At 43.7% G+C, this 21,244-nt stretch overlaps 1 pseudogene; it reads right to left on the reverse strand.

The window, feature by feature from the left end:
* Positions 1–19,702: 19,702 nt before the first annotated feature.
* Positions 19,703–20,437, reverse strand: LOC147366928 (ubiquitin-like FUBI-ribosomal protein eS30 fusion protein pseudogene; annotated as a pseudogene).
* Between the last annotated feature and the right edge of the window lie 807 nt (positions 20,438–21,244).

Raw genomic sequence — 21,244 nt, forward strand, 5'->3', positions numbered from 1 at the left:
CGACTAACATGACTACAACACGAGGTCCCCTTCCCCAGCTTGCAGATCTTATGGTTCTTTCCAGTTCCCATTGGACTGTCTTGTGTGAGGGCATTATCAGCACTGGATAATCATCAGTGGAAATGGCATGGGAGAAATGAAACAGCATGAGTGAGGTTGGTCTTCATTAGGTGAGATCCTTGTTCTCTCCTTTCTGAAAAGGAGAGAATATGCAAACAGATCTGAGTGACAAGAAGGAGTCAGCCATTCACAGATGGATGGAGAGTGTTTCATAGAGAAGAATCAGTGCAAAGGCCCCACAGCAGAGAAAGAATCAGACTTGGTCTGGACTCCCAGAACTGAGGCTGATTTAGGAGATTTCATAAGAAAATCAGGAAGGATACAAGCCTTTGGTGTCAAGGGATTTGAGGAGAGCAACTTTAACCTGAGGCTCAGGTTTATGCCCAATAACTCCCAGGAAGGCCTAGTGGTGGGTGCTAGTCTAGAAAGAAGGATACAGTTCTTTTATTTACTTTATTTTTAAAAAATTTTAATGTATACTTTATTTTTTAGAATAGCTTTAGATTTACAGAAGAATATGAAGATAATACATAGATATCCCATACCCAGTTCCCCTATTATTAATATCTTAAATTAGTTACAATAATGAACCAGTAACTAAAGCCATATCTCACTCAGATACCCTTAGTTTTTTACCTATGCCATTTTTCTGTTCTAGAATCCTACAAGACATGTTAACTAAAGGATGCAGTTCTGAGCCTAGAGACTGAAATGTGCTAAGTTGGACTCAACTAACGTGGCCCCCTGGATGATGAGCAGCCAGACCAGAAAGGAGGAAGGTACTAACCTGTATCTCTGGGCAAAGGGAAGCTCCTGGGTCTTGCTCAAGTCCCTCAGTGATGTGAGCTAATCCAGGGGCCCTGAGTGTGCCCGGGCACCGTTCCAGGGTGGAAAATGCAAGGCAGCTGGCATTGTCCGCTCCCCCAGAAGAGGCTCTGGGACCAGGTCCAGCTCACTGTGGATACTGTGACCTGTCTTGGCACTTCCCTTCCAGCTACTCTGCTTTTTGGAGCTCAGCAAGGGAGCCCTGATCAGATCTTACAGGGGCATATCTTTAGGTCTTTGAGTGGTTTTGCAGCCTCTGGAGTACCCAGTCCTGTTAGAGTGAAGCACCCAGGAAGAGCTAGGGTGGCTTCTTTAAATAAGTCACCAGGGACCCTCAGCCTCAAAATCCTACACATCCCGTTTCCTGAAAGTGCCCCCAGCAGTTCCCTTTGCCTCAGGCTCCTAGTCACTGTCCTTGGACTGGCCTAGGCCCCAGGATCTGCCCCAGAGCCAGTCCAGCCCAGCCCAGGCTCCACCTGCCCTCACCCTACCCCCACCCCCACTAGTGATTTCTCTTCTTCCCTGGTGTAACATCTACCCACCACCACCACCATCACAACCAACAGGCTCACAGTTGGGGCTCTAAAGTCCAAACTGCCTGCACTTCCTCTCTTCGGTCTGTGTGACCTTGGATAAATCATAAATCTCTTAGAACGTCATTGCATGCATCTAAAAAAAGAGAGTTATTAATAGTATCTACTCCCTAGATTGGTTGTAAAAGTTAAAGGAGATAGGCTTACCACCTGGTTGGCACAGACTGAGTTTAACGACTGTGTAAGCTGTTACTACAAGGTTGCCATACCCACCACCCCTTTGGCCCAGTTCAGACCTGCCTTGAGTGTGGGCCTGACACTGCACTTCCTGTGCCCCAGACTCAGGATTAGAGTTTAGCACCTGGCCGGCCACTGACCTGTTCTCTGCTGCCACCTGGTGGGCCTTGGTCCCCTTGCACAGCAGGCCCCCACATGATGAAGCAGCTGGGAGACCGATTGCAGAGATGCTTCTTTGATCTTTTCAAAACCCTCTCATTCACAGTGCTCAGGAACCAGAGTCCTCTTCACTTTTCCTTCTTGGGGATTAGAACTTTCTTCAGTGCCCCACAAGACTGTGAGCTCTTGCTCTCTTACCACAGAAATGCTAGAATATTATGAAAGGCATTGTTGTAAATGGGAGTTGTTTGTGCTGCCCTTTTGTAGGAGAAGCTAAACAAACAGAACTTGCTTATCAGAAAGTGGAGAAGACAGGTAGACATCTCTGCGGTTATTGAAGCAGGCCACAGACAGTACTCTCTCCCTAACCCCGGTGGAGTCCTGGGACCCAGTCAGAATGGCCTTGAATCCCAGCTCCCATTATTACCTGTGTGACCTTCGGCAAGTTTCTTAAGCTCTCTGAGCTTCAGCAACCCCATCTACAAGATGGGAATTAATAATTATTACAGAATTGCTGTGAGATTTAAATGAGACAAAATACATAAAATCATCCAGTGCAATGCCTGGCAAATTATGAAAACTTGAGAAAGGCTGATGCCTCCAGGAATCTCCTGTGGATGTGCAAATAGCCTTAAGAGGGTGGGATAGCAGCATAAGCCTGTGAACTAATAATGCTCAGCTGTGGTCTGATAATTGCTCAGTGCTAATCAGTGAACAAGTTATACTGCCTGTGGTATAAAGGGCCATTGGTCGGAAGGGTGGAAGTGGCGGTGATGAGGTCCAGATGGGAGCAGAACGAAGGTGTATCTACACGGGGGCGCCTAACAGGACACCCACCCCCTCCCCACCCCAGCCCTTCTCCCTCGGGCACTCTAGAGCAAGAGTCAGCTTCTGCGGGTCTCAGGCTGGACTCTCACGAGGCTCCGTCAGTTCCTCAATCCAACAGGTAAGTTGTTCTGGGGAGAACTAGCGTCAGTCTGGAGGCTTGCACAGAAGCTGGTTGTGTGTGAGAACAAAGGCCCAGTTCCTGAGTCTGTTCAGGTGCAGAGAAAAGAGCATTAATAGATCAGAAATGGGATTTAATAATCCCATGGCCACTTGTGACCAGTCAGTATCAAGAGGGATGGGCTTGCGGGACTGATTGGAATGATCTTTGGGGTGGAATGCTATGTTTACCACCATGTCAGATAATATTGGAGCCACCCCAGATTCCTGCCCAGGAAATAGCAGGGGTATGGGTTATTCTCGGGGACAGGAGGCACATGAGAAGTTTGTTAAAGGAAGGTGAGTTTCCTCTGAGTCTGGAAAGGTGAGCAGGGGGTCGCCAGATGTGAGATGGGGAGGGCGTTCTCAGTGCAGAAGATAAGTAAACGTTTTGCAAGTCACGACTTGGGAGCCAGGTTGGGAAGGTGACATCCACATGGAGGGAGGGCACACAGGTGTGGGACGGCCTGGCGGGTTTGGGGGACTGCTCGAAGTTCTGTACGGTTGGAGTTCAAAGTACAGAAAAGGAATGTAGTCCTGAGGTTCTGAAGCTCAAAGCGTGTGAACGCCATGCCGAAGCTTTTGACCCTCGTTTGCTGGTTACGTTGAGTCATAGAAAGGTTGTAAGCAGGGGAAAAAACACTGAGGCTGACCAGGCTCAGGGTCAGTCTGTTTTCCAGTGTCATGGTATTTAATCTACCTCCTAGGTGACTGCGAGGATTACATGTGCTGTCGTTGTGTGTAGAAACATTTTGTGAACCGTGAATCATATTGACGTGAAACCTAGAAGCAGCAGTCTGCCCTTAAATGTTGGGGCAATGTATTGGTAACATGGAGAGATGAATAGGAGAAAGCCTGGGTTTTGGTTTTGGATTCTGGTTCTGAGTCAAATGCTGGCTCCGGCATGGACTGACTGTGGTCCTCAGGTATGCAAGGTTCTTGGCACTAGTCTGCTCATCTACAGAATACGAACAGAGTGTCTGTCTCTCTGAGGGGGCTGTCAGGCTCGTGTGCCTGGTGTGCAGTGAACTCTTGCATTAGTCAGGGTTCTTTGCTTGCTGGCAACACAAACTTGACTCTGGCTACTTAAGGATATAAGAAAATTAATGGAAGGTTATAGAAGTGACCCACATAATTTAAAAAAACAAACAAACGAACAAAAAAAACTAAGCATACCAGATCTTAAGAAGGAATAGAGCTGAGTTCTACCTGGACACAGGTGGTAGGAATTAATTAATAGATGACCCTTCAGGTTATTTTTATCAGGAAGAAATCAGCTCTGACTAGTTCCTCCTTGTTTAAATATGAGATTTAAATTGATTGGAGGATCTTGCTTGGGGTCTCAAATCAAAAAGCAAGAGAGTTCCAGAAAAACATCTATTTCTGCTTTATTGACTATGCCAAAACCTTTGACTGTGTGGATCACAATAAACTGTGGAAAATTCTTCAAGAGATGGGAATACAAGACCGCCTGATCTGCCTCTTGAGAAATTTGTATGCAGGTCAGGAAGCAACACTTAGAACTGGACATGGAACAGCAGACTGGTTCCAAATAGGAAAAGGAGTACGTCAAGGCTGTGTATTGTCACCCTGCTTATTTAACTTATATGCAGAGTACATCATGAGAAACGCTGGACTGGAAGAAACACAAGCTGGAATCAAGATTGCCGGGAGAAATATCAATAACCTCAGATATGCAGATGACACCACCCTTATGGCAGAAAGTGAAGAGGAACTCAAAAGCCTCTTGATGAAGGTGAAAATGGAGAGTGAAAAAGTTGACTTAAAGCTCAACATTCAGAAAACGAAGATCATGGCATCCGGTCCCATCACTTCATGGCAAATTGATGGGGAAACAGTGGAAACAGTGTCAGACTTTATTTTGGGGGGCTCCAAAATCACTGCAGATGGTGACTGCAGCCATGAAATTAAAAGACGCTTACTCCTTGGAAGGAAAGTTATGACCAACCTAGATAGTATATTGAAAAGCAGAGACATTACTTTGCCAACAAAGGTTCGTCTAGTCAAGGCTATGGTTTTTCCAGTGGTCATGTATGGATGTGAGAGTTGGACTGTGAAGAAGGCTGAGTGCCGAAGAATTGATGCTTTTGAACTGTGGTGTTGGAGAAGACTCTTGAGAGTCCCTTGGACTGCAAGGAGATCCAACCAGGACATTCTGAAGGAGATCAGCCCTGGGATTTCTTTGGAAGGAATGATGCTAAAGCTGAAACTCCAGTACTTTGGCCACCTCATGTGAAGAGTTGACTCATTGGAAAAGACTCTGATGCTGGGAGGGACTGGGGGCAAGAGAAGGGGACGATAGAGGATGAGATGGCTGGATGGCATCACTGACTCGATGGACATGAGTCTGAGTGAACTCCGGGAGTTGGTGATGGACAGGGAGGCCTGGCGTGCTGCAATTCATGGGGTCGCAAAGAGTTGGACACGACTGAGCGACTGATCCGATCTGATATGATCAAATCCTTGTTCAGGCATGGACTAATGGTAGGGGCAGGGATGCTTAATACGCCATCAAGGCTGATAAATTAGAGAAGGAGAAATTTTCAGAGGTCATCTGGTTTTTTGTTACCAATATAAGAAGGAAGGGATGCAGGAAAGACAGAGAGAGACCTTGACAACATTTGGCAAATGATGGCTGTCACAAGGCTCCCCAAGTGAGGATTTATCTCTGAGAAGTCTCCCTAGATTTTCTGTTTCCTAATTGGCACTGTGAGAGGAAATCCTGTGAGCAGAGACTGTGGAAGGCTGCCAGATGTTCCCTGTTTGTTCTCCCTTCCTACTGCTTACTCTGTGGTGTTGACACGTCTGTTCATCTGATGTGTCCATGGATTCCTGAGCCCCCTGAGGGTAGGAATCATGTATCTCCATCTCTCTAGTGCCTGCTACAGAGCCTGGCCCATGATGGAACCTCAGTGAACTGAACTCTTGCCCCATCTCATCCCCAGTGAAGTTTTTAGGAGGTACGGTCGTCAGAGGAAAATGGGATAATATTTCAACATTAAGGACAACACAGCTGTCTGCTTCATCATATTTTTATCTTTTAAATTTTGAAAGAAATCCTCCTTTCCCTGCACAACTACCATCTCCTAGAGCCTGGTATCTCTCTTGGCAGGCATTGCCCTGAAGAGTTGGTGGAGGTTTAGTGATGGGAAAGGGTCTTAATCACTGTTCACAGCTCTTCAGCAGTACCTGCCACATACAGAGGAGTGCTCAGAGGAGAAAAGGGCTCTAGAATGTAGCCTTGAGGGTCCCTGGGTGCTGGCACATTGAGGAAGGATAGCCATGATCTCCAAGCCTCCCTCTTCCCTTTTAGTATCAAAGAGCTAAAAGGGTTAAGAAAGTTTTCACAAATAATAAACATTTGAAGTATTAGCTGCCACCTTCCTCTATGTCTATGGAAGCACTTTTTCCAGATTTCCTTCCATGGCCACAAAATCTACAATCCCACGAGAAATTCTGGCTTCTAAGGGCTGACATTTTGATGTTCCCATAGCTTTTTGTTTTAAGATATATTTATTATTCATGACTGTTCTGATTCTTCATTGCTGTGCATAGGCTTTCTCTAGTTGCAGCAAATGGGGGCTGCTCTTCACTGCAGTGTGTGGGCTTCTCATTGGTGTCTTCTCTTGTTGCAGAGCATGGGCACTGGGCTCAAAGGCTCAGTAGTTGTGGTTCCCCGGCTCGAGCACAGGCTCAATGTTTGTGGTGCACGGGCTTAGCTGTCTCAAGGCATGTGGGATCAGAACCCACGTCTCCTGCATTGCTAAGTGGATTCTTAACCACTGGACCCACCAGGGAAGCCCCATAGTTTTTATATTTTGAGAGAGTGACCATTTATAATGAACTTTTGGCTGTGTTTCAGTAAGTGAAGGTCATTTGGCTCACCCATAAGACGTGCTCCGTTCTGCCTTCCTGCTGGTCTCCCAGAATGCCTGGAAATAACTCCAGACCTTAGACAGATAAAAACACGAACTGTCTCTGTGTAAAAGGAGTATTTTCTGTGTGTGAAGCAGAAAAGAATAAACTCAATGGGGAGTTAAGCAATTTCATTTCATCCATCGGGGTTGAGATCCTGGGACTTCAAGAACAATGTTGGGATAATAGGGAAGAGGTGGAACTTGAAATTGCTGAAGGTCAGAGTTGTGCTTTATACCTTCTTTCTAACAGTTTCTGTGGAGATGATGGGTGGATATGCTGTCTATCTCAGATTTTTTAATTGTTAAAGAATTCAATGCTGATTTTCTTTTACAAAGAAGTTTCTACATAGCATTTTAATTTTAATTGTTATGTTAAAAATAATCTGGTTAACTTGAGTTATCATCTGAAGGGGAGGTCCCAGCTCTGGGCTTTTTTTTTTTTTAGCATACTCATGGATTGGATAAATCCATCATTTCTAACATTCTGCTGGTATTCAAGCCAAAACCTCAATAGACCGACCTTGTGACTCAAATCATCCAGTTGCCTTATCTCTGCATCACCTTCCTATGTGTTATACCTAAGCTTATTTGTCTGGACCAGCGCAGGGTCCATTTGTCAGTTAGTTTAGGGGAGCTTCAGGGGCCCAAGTCCAAGTTAGGCCCAAGTTAGGCATCAAGCTAGAGGTGCAGGCAAGACCAAATGGTGGCAAGTTCAGGCAGAGAGCTGGGTCTGCAGTTGCTGCTGGTCCATTGCTCTGAGGCTGAGTCATCCTGCCGTGTCTGAAACCTTCACCATCCCCAGCTCTCACCGGGACTCTGGTGGTCCCTGGTTCATAGCCTCAGTAATGTTGCTGCTTCCTGTGGTCAGAGGTCTCCTTCACATGGCTTCTGATGCTCTTTTCTCTCCTCTGGTCTTGAGTGAGACTGCCACCTGGAAAGCCAAAGGTCCAGCTTCTGGCTGGACAGGATGTCATCTTGTGGGCAGGTTTGGGCCTTCCTCTTTCCTCTCTCCCTACCCAGGAGAGGGCAGGCTCCCAGCCCAGGCAGAAGCAAAAATCCTCATCCATCCCTGGGCCAAGTCACTATACACCAGCTTCCCTGCTTCCTGGGAGCTCCCTCCTTCCCTTTCCCTCAGAGTTCTGAGTCATCCTTCCTTCCAGGCAAGATATACTGTTAAAATACACATATACATTATGTGTGTGTGTGAATGTGCATGAGCATGTTTTATTTCAGGAATGTGAAATAATTTTACCTTTATTCCTTTTCTAACATTCTTCTTTTCCTAGACCTGAATTTGTTTTTTTTTTAATAAATTAAAAAAATTATTTGTTTACTTTTGGTCTCTGCCTGCAGGCTTTGTCTAGTTGTAGGGAGTGGGGGCTACTCTTTGTTGTGATGCACAGGCTCCAGGCGTGCAGGCTTCAGTGGTTGCAGCACACGGACTCAGTTACTCTGAGGTATGTGGAATCTTCCTGGATCGGAATCAAATCCACGTCCCTTCATTGGCAGGCGGATTCTTATCTACCACCAGAGAAATCCTAGATGAATTTCTTCCCTGGACGATTCCTTCTCTCTAAAGAACTTCTGTTAACCTTTCTTTAAGGCAGCTCTCCTAGCAACAGATTCAATTTTTGTTTGCCTTAGACAAAGTTTTTACTTCTCCTTCACCTTTGAAGAATAATTTCACAGGATACAGAACTCTAAGTTGGTGTTTTTTCCTCTTAACACTCTGAATATTTCACACCACTCTTGCTTGCATGATTTCTGAGGATATAATTCTTGACTGCTCTATAGGTAAGGTGTTTTTTTTCCCTCTGACTTTTTTTGGGAGATTTTTTCCTTTATCTTTTCTTTTCTGTAGTTTGAATATGATATGCTTAGGTGTAGTTTTTGTTGACATTTATCTTGCTTGGTATTCTCTGTACTTCCTGTATCTGTGGTTTGGTGTCTTGACATTAATTTGAGGAAATTCTCTGTCATTAGTTCTTCAAATATTTATTTCCTCCTCTTTCTTCTCCTTCCGGTGATACTTTTAAAAATCAAAGATCTTTTTCCTTTAAACTTTTGCACTGATGAGGTTCCTACATGTCCAACCTGGAAAAGATTGTGGGGCTTATAAGTACGGTTTCAGCCTCATCTGCCGATACACATAGTGTAACCACTGGACCTTCGCCTGTATGAATACATTTTGGACAGCAGATGGAATATGGTTAAGCTGCTCTTCTAATCCAACTCCTGATCTCACAGGAAACCAGCCCCCTCCCCACATTTCATCGCCCTCCCTGGCTTTACGTCTTTACACTTCTTCCTCTTAGATTTGTGTCCACTCTGCTGGCCTGTTTCTTCCCCATGTCAGTTCAGAAGCAAACTCAAGCTCTCTTTCTGTGGTTTGCACCAAAAAATCCACTGAAACCACCCTAGCTAATGGTGGAGATGCATAACTCAGATGTTTAGCAGTATACTGAGGCCTGAAGCATGTTAAAAAGTAAGATGGACTGATGTGGATAGAAGAATGCACAGATGAGTAGATGTGATAAGATGTTAGTTGGAAAATCTAGGTATATGGCTGGTTGCTTTCAATTTTTTTTTTTTAGCTTTTCTATATATTTGAAATTTTCCACAATAAAATTTGGGGGGAAAGATTCATTACACCCATGATTTTGTGATTTTTTTGTAACTTGAATGAAGAAGGAAGGGGTTGAAAGAAATGACCTGTGTGTGCGTGCTGAGTTGCTTTGGTGGTATCCAAATCTTTACAACCCTAGGACCATAGCCCACCAGACTCCTCAGTCCATGGGATTCTCCAGGCAAGAATACTGGAGTGGGTTGCCATTCCCTTCTCCAGGGAATCTTCTGGACCCAAGGATCGAACTCAAGTCTCCTACCTCTCCTGCCTTGCAGGTGGATTCTTTACTGATGAGCCACCAACAGGCATTCAGCCCTCTGCAACTTGCTCATTTTGTCCCCTCACTCTCTTCAAAACTAACAGAATTCTGCCCTTCTTCCAAGCAGAGAAGTCCCATCCACCCCTTAAAGCCCTCTGGAACCTCACTCTCAAGCTATGTAGAGTCACTGAAGAAGCAATGCTTTGCCTGAAAGGCATCTACAAACATCTCTGTTTCCTGTGAAGAATTCTCAAGCCCACAAGAGGCCACCTCAGCCCAAAGTTAGAGGCCTCAGGGCCTCTCAGATCAGATCATTTGCTCAGTTGTTTCTGACTCTTTGCGACCCCATGAATCACAGCACGCCAGGCCTCCCTGTCCATCACCAACTCCCGGAGTTCACTCAGACTCACGTCCATCGAGTCAGTGATGCCATCCAGCCATCTCATCCTCTGTCGTGCCCTTCTCCTGTCCCCAATCCCTCCCAGCATCAGAGTATTTTCCAATGAGTCAACTCTTTGCATGAGGTGATGAAAGTACTGGAGTTTCAGCTTTAGCATCATTCCTTCCAAAGAAATCCCAGGGCTGATCTCCTTCAGAATGGACTGGTTGGCTCTCCTTGCAGTCCAAGGGACTCTCAAGAGTCTTCTCCAACACCACAGTTCAAAAGCATCAATTCTTCCGCACTCAGCCTTCTTCACAGTCCAACTCTCATATCCATACATGACCACAGGAAAAACCATAGCCTTGACTAGATGAACCTTTGTTGGCAAAGTAATGTCTCTGCTTTTGAATATGCTATCTAGGTTGGTCATAACTTTCCTTCCAAGGAGTAAGCGTCTTTTGATTTCATGGCTGCAGTCACCATCTGTAGTGATTTTGGAGCCCAGAAAAATAAAGTCTGCCACTGTTTCCACTGTTTCCCCATCTATTTCCCATGAAGTGATGAGACTGGATGCCATGGTCTTCGTTTTCTGAATGTTGAGCTTTAAGCCAACTTTTTCACTTTCCACTTTCACTTTCATCAAGAGGCTTTTGAGTTCCTCTTCACTTTCTGCCATAAGGGTGGTGTCATCTGCACATCTGAGGTTATTGATATTTCTCCCGGCAATCTTGATTCCAGCTTGTGTTTCTTCCAGTCCAGCGTTTCTCGTGATGTACTCTGCATATAAGTTAAATAAGCAGGGTGACATATAGCCTTGATGAACTCCTTTTCCTATTTGGAACCAGTCTGTTGTTTCATGTCCAGTTCTAACTGTTGCTTCCTGACCTGCATACAAATTTCTCAAGAGGCAGATCAGGTGGTCTGGTATTCCCTATTCCCATCTCTTGAAGAATTTTCCACAGTTTATTGTGATCCACACAGTCAGAGGCTTTGGCATAGTCAATAAAGCAGAAATAGATGCTTTTCTGGAACTCTCTTGCTTTTTCCATGATCCAGTGGATGTTGGCAATTTGATCTCTGGTTCCTCTGCCTTTTCTAAAACCAGCTTGAACATCAGGAAGTTCATGGTTCACATATTGCTGAAGCCTGGCTTGGAGAATTTTGAGAGTTACTTTACTAGCATGTGAGATGAGTGCAATTGTGCGGTAGTTTGAGCATTCTTTGGCATTGCCTTTCTTTGGGATTGGAATGAAAACTGACCTTTTCCAGTCCTGTGGCCACTGCTGAGTTTTCCAAATGTGCTGGCATATTGAGTGCAGCACTTTCACAGCATCATCTTTCAGGATTTAGAATAGCTCAACTGGAATTCCATCACCTCCACTAGCTTTGTTCGTAGTGATGCTTTCTAAGGCCCACTTGACTTCACATTCCAAGATGTCTGGCTCTAGGTCAGTGATCACACCATCATGATTATCTGGGTCGTGAAGATCTTTTTTGTACAGTTCTTCTGTGTATTCTTTCCATCTCTTCTTAATATTTTCTGCTTCTGTTAGGTCCATACTATTTCTGTCCTTTATTGAGCCCATCTTTGCATGAAATGTTCCTTTGATATCTCTGATTTTCTTGAAGAGATCCCTAGTCTTTCCCATTCTGTTGTTTTCTATATCTTTGCATTGATCGCTGAAGAAGGCTTTCTTATCTCTTCTTGCTATTCTTTGGAACTCTGCATTCAGATGTTTATATCTTTCCTTTTCTCCTTTGCTTTTGGCTTCTCTTCTTTTCACAGCTATTTGTAAGGCCTCCCCAGACAACCATTTTGCTTTTTTGCATTTCTTTTCCATGGGAATGGTCTTGATCCCTGTCTCCTGTACAATGTGATGAACCTCATTCCACAGTTCATCAGGCACTCTATCTATCAGATCTAGGCCCTTAAATCTGTTTCTCACTTCCACTGTATAATCATAAGGGATTTGATTTAGGTCATACCTGAATGGTCTAGTGGTTTTCCCTACTTTCCTCAATTTCAGTCTGAATTTGGCAATAAGGAGTTCATGGTCTGAGCCACAGTCAGCTCCTGGTCTTGTTTTTGCTGACAGGGCCTCTGACTTCTCCTAAATCTTACTCTTCTTCTCTGGATCATATCAGCCTGGAATTTACAGTTTTGTCACTTTCATGTAACTGTCAGGCTTTGGAGGAAGTCTAAGACACCATAGAGCTGTAACTCCAACAATCTCTTTATTTCAGTGGAATCTATATTACCTTCCTGTGGCTGTTGTAACAAATTACCACAGACTCAGTGGCTTAAAACAACAGAAACTTATTCTCTCACAGGTCTGGAGGCCTAAAGTTCAGGGTCCATTTCACCGAGTCAAAGTCAAGGTGTTGGCCAGGTCACACTCCCTCTTGGAAGCCCCAGAGGAGAATGTTTGCCTTATTGCTTCCAGCCTCAGGTGACTGCTGGCTTTCCGTGACTTGTGGCTTCATCACTCTCATGTCAGCTTCTTTGGTCACACTGCCTTCTGTCTTCCATCTGTAGTCAAATCTCCCTTTGCTCTCCTCTTGTAAGGATATTTGTGATTGTATTAATGTTTAGGGCTTTCCTCATTAATCCAGGATAATCTGCTCATCTCAAATTCCTTAATCTAATAATATCTACAAATACCCTTTTTTCCATAGAAGGTAGCATTCACAGGTTCCAGGGATTAGAAACCGGATTTCTCTGGCAGAGGTGGGGCGGTCACAAGACTATATACTTTTTTTTTTTTTTTTTCCATTCTATTTAATTGACTGCTACGGGTCTTAGTTGCAGCATGTAGGATCTAATTCCCTGACCAGGCCCCCTGCTTTGGGAGGGAGGAATCTTAGCCACTGGACCACCAGGAAAGTCCCGTGACTATATACATTTAAACCCACTATCTTCTGACCTATAAGGCCAATATTATTATCCCAACTTTAAAGATGAGAAAACTGAGATTCAGGAGGTCGTTATCAAAGATCACAGTTAGCAAAGAAGTAGAGCATTGCATTGAACTCAGTTTTGTGACCTTGAATTTAGCAGCCTTACCTGCTACAGGATGAATCTGAGCCAAAAGCCACTAACAAAGAACAATCATTAACAAATACCATAGTCGGAGCTGTGTTTATTTATTTATTTTTTTATCTTAATTTTATTTTAAACTTTACATAATTGTATTAGTTTTGCCAAATATCAAAATGAATCCATCACAGGTATACATGTGCTCCCCATCCTGAACCCTCCTCCCTTCTCCCTCCTCCCTCCCCATACCATCCCTCTGGGTCGTCGCAGTGCACTAGCCCCAAGCATCCAGTATAGTGCATTGAACCTGGACTGGCATCTCGTTTCATACATGATATTTTACATGTTTCAGTGCCATTCTTCCAAATCTTCCCACCCTCTCCCTTTCCCACAGAGTCCATAAGACTGTTCCATACATCAGCGTCTCTTTTGCTGTCTCGTACACAGGGTTATTGTTATCATCTTTCTAAATTCCATATATATGCGTTAGTATACTGTATTGGTGTTTTTCCTTCTGGCTTACTTCACTCTGTATAATAGGCTCCAGTTTCATCCACCTCATTAGAACTGATTCAAATGAATTCTTTTTAATGGCTGAGTAATACTCCATTGTGTATATGTCTGTGGAGCTGTGTTTACACTTGTAACCACTGGTTAACCACTGGTCTGTAGTGAAATCTCCTTCAAGCTTAACTTCTCCTCACTAAGAGGTGGAGTCCTGAAACTGCAAAATACTTGCACACAGGTCTTTCCTGGCTGTATTGTGCTTGACTTACTGATCATTCTCTATGTGTATTAAAATATTTGGACATAAGAAAGACAAAACTTAAATTCTTACTTAAATGCATGTTTACCTTTCACTCAAACCCTGGTTTGGGGATGAGGAGGTGGAGTCCTAACCACTAGACTGCCAGGAATTTCCCCACATCTTATTTTTGATCAATTATTCTGCATGTATAACCACAGACAAGCCACTTTTAGCCCCTCCCTCCATCTGTAAGTATGGGTAGATTAGGTGGAGAAGCTTGGAATAGATGGTCTCCGAAGGTCCTTCCAACTCTATCATGCTTTGATCCAATTGTGAAACTACAAACAGGGCCAGGTATGTCAGATAGTATCAATGTTTGTGTATTGGTGTGTGCTCTTCATGTCCTATGACCCGTTGCCCATCACATCATGTTTGTTTAGAGAAGCCCTGGCAGGCAAGCGTTCATCCATGTTTGTCCAGTCTTGAAAAAATGGACCCCAATGCTTGAAAAAAACAGAAAGGCTACACCCAAACTCTAATGCCTGTGATCAAGACAAAACCTTCAGCATGAGAAAAAAGCACAGCAAAACAAAAGTTTCCCAAAGAAATACTTCTGATTTATAAAAAAAAAAAATTAAATTTTATTATTTAGTTTTGGCTGTGTTGGGTCTTCATTACTGCATGGGCTTTGCTCTAGTTGTGGTGAGTGGGGCTGCTCTCTAGTTGGTGGCTTCTCTTGTTGCGGTGCACGGGCTTCATTAATTGTGGCTCCTTGGTACCAGAGACCAGGCTCAGTAGTTGGGGTGCACAGGCTTATTTGCTCTGTGGCATATGGGTTCTTCCTGGATCAGGGATCAAACCCACATTGGTTGCACTGGCAGACAGATTCTTTACTACTGAGACACCAGGGAAGCCCTCTGAATTCTATATCATTTGAAAATAGTCCCCAGGCAATTTCTTATCTAAAAAAAAAAAAAAAAGAACTATAGCAAAATTATGTAAAAACTTTGCATAGAAGGAACCAGTACAATGTTTTATCCAGTGGCATTATATGATGGTGATTATTATACTTGATTGATTGGGTCTCTGGAAAACTCTATCCTATGCAGAACATTGGGTGCTCATTGTAGTTGATTGAGGTGGTGCTGTGTCCAGGACTGGCAAGAACCCCCTGTGGTTGGACTCTTGGGCTGCTTCCAGGCAGGGTGTGAACTGGTGTGATTTCCAGGACAGTAATTTCATAGTATGTCTCAAAATCCCTAAAAATGTGCTTCCCTTTTTGTTGTTCATAAAGAAATGGACAGATATTTGGCCAGGACTGCTCGCCCCCACATCCTCAGTCTTCTGCTGCTACAGGTGCAGAAGGAAGGTGTGCTCTGGGAACACTCCACACAAGCCTTGGCCTTTGTACTGGTTTTTGGTCCCAGATCACTGCACGGACTCTCCAGGCCTACTAAGCTGGGCTGGAGCTTATGGGAGCCACAGTGCTCATTTTGTACGTTTGCGCTAACACTTATCCCTATACTGACCACCTCCACCTTTGTCCCCAAGGCCCATCTCCTAATTTTGGTCCTAAAGGATTCACCACCTAAGAGCAGGAAGAAACAAGGAAAGACAAGCCCAAAAGAAAGGATATTCCTTCCTAAATTCTTGAGAAAAACTAAAGATAGCCCACTCCTAGACCTTTCCAGGGCCTGTGACAGTGACAGTTCCCAGTAATAGGCAGTCCCACGTCCATTATGTTATCTCAACTTGAAAAAAGACCCCAAAGGCCTCTCCCTTCACTTTCTTCATGGAGTAGCATCCTTATTTCTGAGAAGCCCATATGTGGGAGTTTTCATGTTCTTACAGAGCCTGTCCTCCTGGCTTGGCTGGTTGGTCAGGTAGTAAGGTACCTGATGGAGAAGTGCTGATATACTTGACTCCCTGGGCCCTGTTTCCTCTAAGGCTCAGCAGTGTCTCTGCCCTTCCCATGGTTGGGTTACATGCCCTTCTTTTGATTACCTGAGATATACTCCAGTGTTCTTCTAATTGACTCCCTTTTTGCTTAAAGTAATCTTAAATGCATTTCTAATACAGCAGCCTGGGGCCTAAAGAACAGAGGCCCCTAAAGTAGAGCCTAGACGGAGCAGCCCTACATGGGCACCAGAGGGTTACACCTGTCATCACCCAGAGCCTTACCTCTTAGCACCATGTCCTGATAGGATTTTTCTGGATCTGTGTCAGCCATCCCCCTCCTGCTCTTCCTTTCCAAGGGGCCTTGCAGGGGAAGCTTTGCATTCTCCCTGATAGTAGGAGAGTGTAGAACCTTAGCAAGTCCATGTTCTAGGATTTTAACCTCAGGATATAATTGAAAATACACACACATATTTAACTATGAAAGCTTAGGGTTGCATTGTTCATAACTGGGGTAAAAAAAAAAAATTGGAAATAGTCTAAATGTCTAATAATGGTTAAAAGAATTATGGTCCATCCTTGTACTAGAATACTTTGCAGGTATTAAAAATGTTATCTTGAAGAACATACTTAATGACATGGAAAAGTGCTAATAATATGTGAAAATCAAGATATAAAATTTAATATACTTTATAATCTCAATCATATCAAATACTACTATGGATTCATAGTCAAAGGCCAAGAAGAACCACACAAATGCCATTAACTACTTTTTTCTAGTAATGTATAAATTCTTTGCTGTCTTTTCATGTGTAGGCTTAAATATTTTTATTTTGTTCATGATATATCTTAGGTGTATCTATGTTGATAATGCATTTCTTTCTTTAAAAAATTATTTATTTTTGGCTGTGCTGGGTCTCCGTTGCCACTCTCAGGCTTTCTCTGGTTGCAATGGTGGCTTCTTGTTGTGGGGCATATGGGCTCTGGGCACACGGGCTTCGGTAGCTGTGCCATATGGACCCCATGCTCCACAGCATGTGGGCGCTTCCTGGAGCAGGGATTAAACCCACGTCCCCTGCATTGGTGGGCAGACTCTTAGCCACTAGACCACCAGGGAAGTCCTGGTAACGCATTTCTGTAGTGTGAGTCAGGGTGTTATGTTTAAACGCTTTTTATAACATTTAGCATAGCTTTGAGTTAATAAAAAAATAACTTTCAGAATGGTTAGGATGATGACAGCTTCAAAGCTGTACTACAAATATAATTTTCTTTAAAAAAATATAAAGAACCAAAAAAGGAAACACACAAAAATAACTTTATATCTTCATTATGTTTTCTCTCTTTTCTGAATTGTCTATGGTGAACATGTTTTACTTTTTAAATATAGTGTTAGGTTGGTGAAAAAGTAATTGTGGTTTCAAGCTGTGAATTTTAAATCATTATAACTAAGCTCAAACACATCTTTAATCAAAATAGGGCCCACTACAATCAACACATTTTTGCCAACAAGAAATAATCTCGTTTATTCCTATAGCATAAAAATCCATGCTTCAGAATTTAGTGAACTTTTGGAAAGAATTTTCTGCCTCCTGCTAATTGTGGAAACATTTTCCTGCAAAAAGTTGTCAAGATGCTTGAAGAACTGGCAGTCAGTTGGTGAGAAGTCAAGAGACTATGGCAGATGAGGCAAAACTTTGTAGCCCAGTTCATTCAACTTTTCAAGTGTTGGTTGTGTAATGAGTGGTTAGGTGTCATGGTGAAGAATTGGGCCTATTCTATTGGCCAATGCCAGCTGCAGGCATTGCAGTTTTCAGGGTATCTCGTCAATTTGCTAAGCATACTTCTCAGATGTGATGGCTTCACTGGGATTCAGAAAACTGTAGTGGATCAGACGGGCTGCAGACCACCAAACAGTGACCATGACCTTTTTCTGATGCAAGTTTGGCTTTGGGAAGTGCTTTGGAACTTCTTCTTTGTCCAACCACTGAGCCAGTCATCACTAGTTATCCTATATAATCCACTTTTTGTCACATGTCATAGTCTGATTGAGATATGGTTTGTTGTTGTTGCATTGAATAAGAGAAGATGACACTTCAAAATGACAATTTTTAAAAATTTGAAATCAGCTCATGAGACACTCACTTACTGAGCTTCCTCACCTTTCTAACTTGCTTCAAATGCCAAACAGCCGTAGAATGATTGATGTTGAGTTCTTTGGCAACTTCTCAAGTGGTTTTAAGAGGATCAGCTTCAATGATCCTCTCAGTTGGTTGTTGTTACCTTCTGATGGCCAGCCACTGTTCATCTTCAAGGCTCTTGTCTCCTTTGCAAAAGTTCTTGAACCACCACTGCACTGTATGTTCATTAGCAGTTCCTGGGCCAAATGCGTTGTTGATCTTGCAAGTTGTCTATGCTGTTTTATGACCCATTTTGAACTCAAATAAGAAAATCACTCTAATTTGCTTTTTGTCTAACATCATTTCTGTAGTCTAAAATAAATATAATAAAATACATAGCAAGTAATAAGGCAAAGCAAAAGACATAAAGTGAAAAACACACATTAAAATGATGTATAAAATAACCATATTTAAGAATGTATTCCAATATCAAACAGCAAAGTTCAACAATGTAAAACCACAATTACTTTTGCACTAACCTAATATTATACTTTAGTATATTATATTTCATTAAATTAGAATATCTTTTCCTATAGAAAAATTTTATTTTTCTCTCTGGTGTTTGCTGTAAGCCTTTAGCAGACAGATATGTAGCCACCAGGAACTAGCCATAGAATTCTCCCCAAAGCACCTGTTCTCAGGTCACTTGTGTCCCTGAAATGCTGCACCTGGCTGGCTCAGGGGGCTGCCACTCCACCCCCAAAGCAGGATTATTTCTTTAGTAGCTGGTGGTTTTTAATACCAAACTAGTAACCAGTCTTTCCCATGATCTTTCTGCAATCCCAAAACTATCGCAGGTAATTTGGTAATTCAACAGATCCTGTTAGCTGCCTTTTTCCAGCTCTTGTTCAGTCAAGGTAGGGAGCCTACAGACTCTTGGGTTCCACAGTTGCTAAGTCACTTCAGTCGTGTCTGACTCTGTGTGACCCCGTAGACGGCAGCCCACCAGGCTCCCCGGTCCCTGGGATTCTCCAAGCAAGAACACTGGAGTGGGTTGCCATTTCCTTCTCCAATGCATGAAAGTGAGAAGTGAAAGTGAAGTTGCTCAGTCGTGTCCGACTCTTAGCGACCCCATGGACTGCAGCCTACCAGGCTCCTCCATCCATGGGATTTTCCAGGCAAGAGTACTGGAGTGGGTGCCATTGCCTTCTCCATGGGTTCCACAGAGGGGGCAGCAATTAAGGAGCCCAAGTCCGAGATTCAGGACAGACTTTTGCTTGTAGTTACAAACGTGCGGTTATAACAAGAAACACAAAGGTCAAGGATCAAAGTTTCCTGGCCTCCCTGTGCTGACTCTGTGGGCTTAGACAAGCCTCTATTCGAAGCTCTTGGCCACCTGTCCACAGGCACAGACGATGATGCAGGGGAAACACAATCTCAGACACCTTTCCTGACCTAGACTGTCTGTTCTATTCATTCCATACAGTATGACTAATAAGAGTGAACCCTTGTCATGTACCAGACACAGTTCTAAATGTTTTATATATGTTAACTCAGTTCATCTTTAAGGCAACCCTGCATGGTGGATTCTGTCATCATCATTACAGCACCATCATCATCTATTTTTAGTAGATGGGAAGGCTGAGGCACAGGAAGGCCAAATGCACGAACCTGGGGCTTCTAGGGACAGGGATTCCAACCCCACTGAACTGGTCAGAGAATCTGGGCCATTAACTCTCTTCTCTTTTGCCTCTCTTTGACCTGAGTTCTGTCATCCTCTCTTCTGCCTTCCTTCTAAACCTGGCCAGAGGTGGTCAGTCAAACACCGTGACTCACCAGCAAAACAGCAAAGAGAATGAATCACCCCTTCCCGCCCTTTAGCTGCCTCAGGGACCCCTGCCCCACCATTCTCCTTCTTCTTCAATTATGCAAAGAGAGCAGCCGCCAGGACAAGTCAATGGGCCCCCTCTTCTGAAGTGAAAAAGCACTATAATTCTTTACTGGTTTGGGGAAAAAGAAGAAATACAACATCCATCACTTAATGAACACACTCTGCACATACACACATGTTTAAGTTAACTCATTGGTTTTCAACACCCCCTACCTTTTTTTTTTATCATGCTAAGTGGTTTTATTCGAGAAAGCTGAGATTATAGCAGACTCAAGAGTTGGCATTGGGGCCCTTCTTGCCAAAGGTGGGTGCAACATTGGCAAAGCCCTGATTGTACTATGTAACGCCTCTTGGCCCGGCCAGCGTTCTTTTTCTCTTTTGGCCACCTTGGAAGTCTGACCTCTTACTTTACCAGCACAGGCCAGGGAACCATGGACTTTACCTCCAAGCATGTGGCCAGCTACTTCTAGAGTACTCAGAGCTTCTAGACAGGAATCCCTGTCCCTGTCCCTCATTGGCCTAGGGTAGCCTCATCCTCTAGGGATGTGCCTGTCAGGAGCAGGGCTTTATCTTCTGGAGCAACACTCTCCAACAAGGCTAAATGAGCCTTGATCTGGGCGAGCGACTCTTGGCCAGTCACCTGGAGAGTGTGTAGCTCCTGGGTGTGGACAAAGAGCTGCATGTTGCTGACTAGATCACAGACACTGCTGCCACTGTCTTGAAGATGGAGTCGAGAAAACATAACCTGTGTTACTAAACTGGGGTAAAATTACTTTACAATCCATATACATATATCCCCTACCTCTTTAGCCACCCTTCTCCCCACCATCCCACCCCTCTAGGTCATCACAGACCACCAAGCTGAGCTCCCTGTGTTATATAGCTGCTTCCTGCTAGCTAACTGTTTTACACATGGTGAGTGAAGTGAAGTGAAAGTCACTTAGTCGTATACGACTCTTTGCGACCCCATGGACTATACAGTCCATGGAATTCTCCAGGCCAGAATACTGGAGTGGGTAGCCTTTCCCTTCTCCAGGGGATCTTCCCAACCCAGGGATCAAACCCAGGTCTCCCGCATTGCAGGTGGATTCTTTACCAGCTGAGCCACCAGGGAAGCCCAAGAAGGCTGGAGTGGGTAGCCTATCCCTTCTCCAGCGTATCTTCCTGACCCAGGAATCGAACCGGGGTCTCCTGCATTCCAGGCAGATTCTTTACCAACTGAGCTATCAGGGAAGCCCCCAAAATGATGTAGATTTATGTTAATACACAAAAAAAGTGCCTATACTATATTGTTAAGTGAAATAAGTATGTTATAGAATAATCCCATTTTTGTTAAAAAGCAGCATATATATATGTATTTATATATCTAGAAAGATATAACATGCTAAATTTTGATGATGAATAAGTGTGGCTTCTGTGATAAGAATTTTATATTTTAAATTAGTTTTTGAAGCCTCCAAGAATCTCTGCTTGGCTTCCAAAGGCATGCATGCCCTTGACCTTCCCTTGGTCCTTACAGAACCTGTTAAACAGTAAGATTTATCAGAATGCA

This window comes from Bos grunniens, chromosome 8 (genome assembly GCF_055505025.1).
Source record: "Bos grunniens cultivar Pamir isolate PY7600 chromosome 8, Bosgru_T2T1.0, whole genome shotgun sequence".
NCBI classification, from domain to species: Eukaryota; Metazoa; Chordata; class Mammalia; order Artiodactyla; family Bovidae; genus Bos; species Bos grunniens.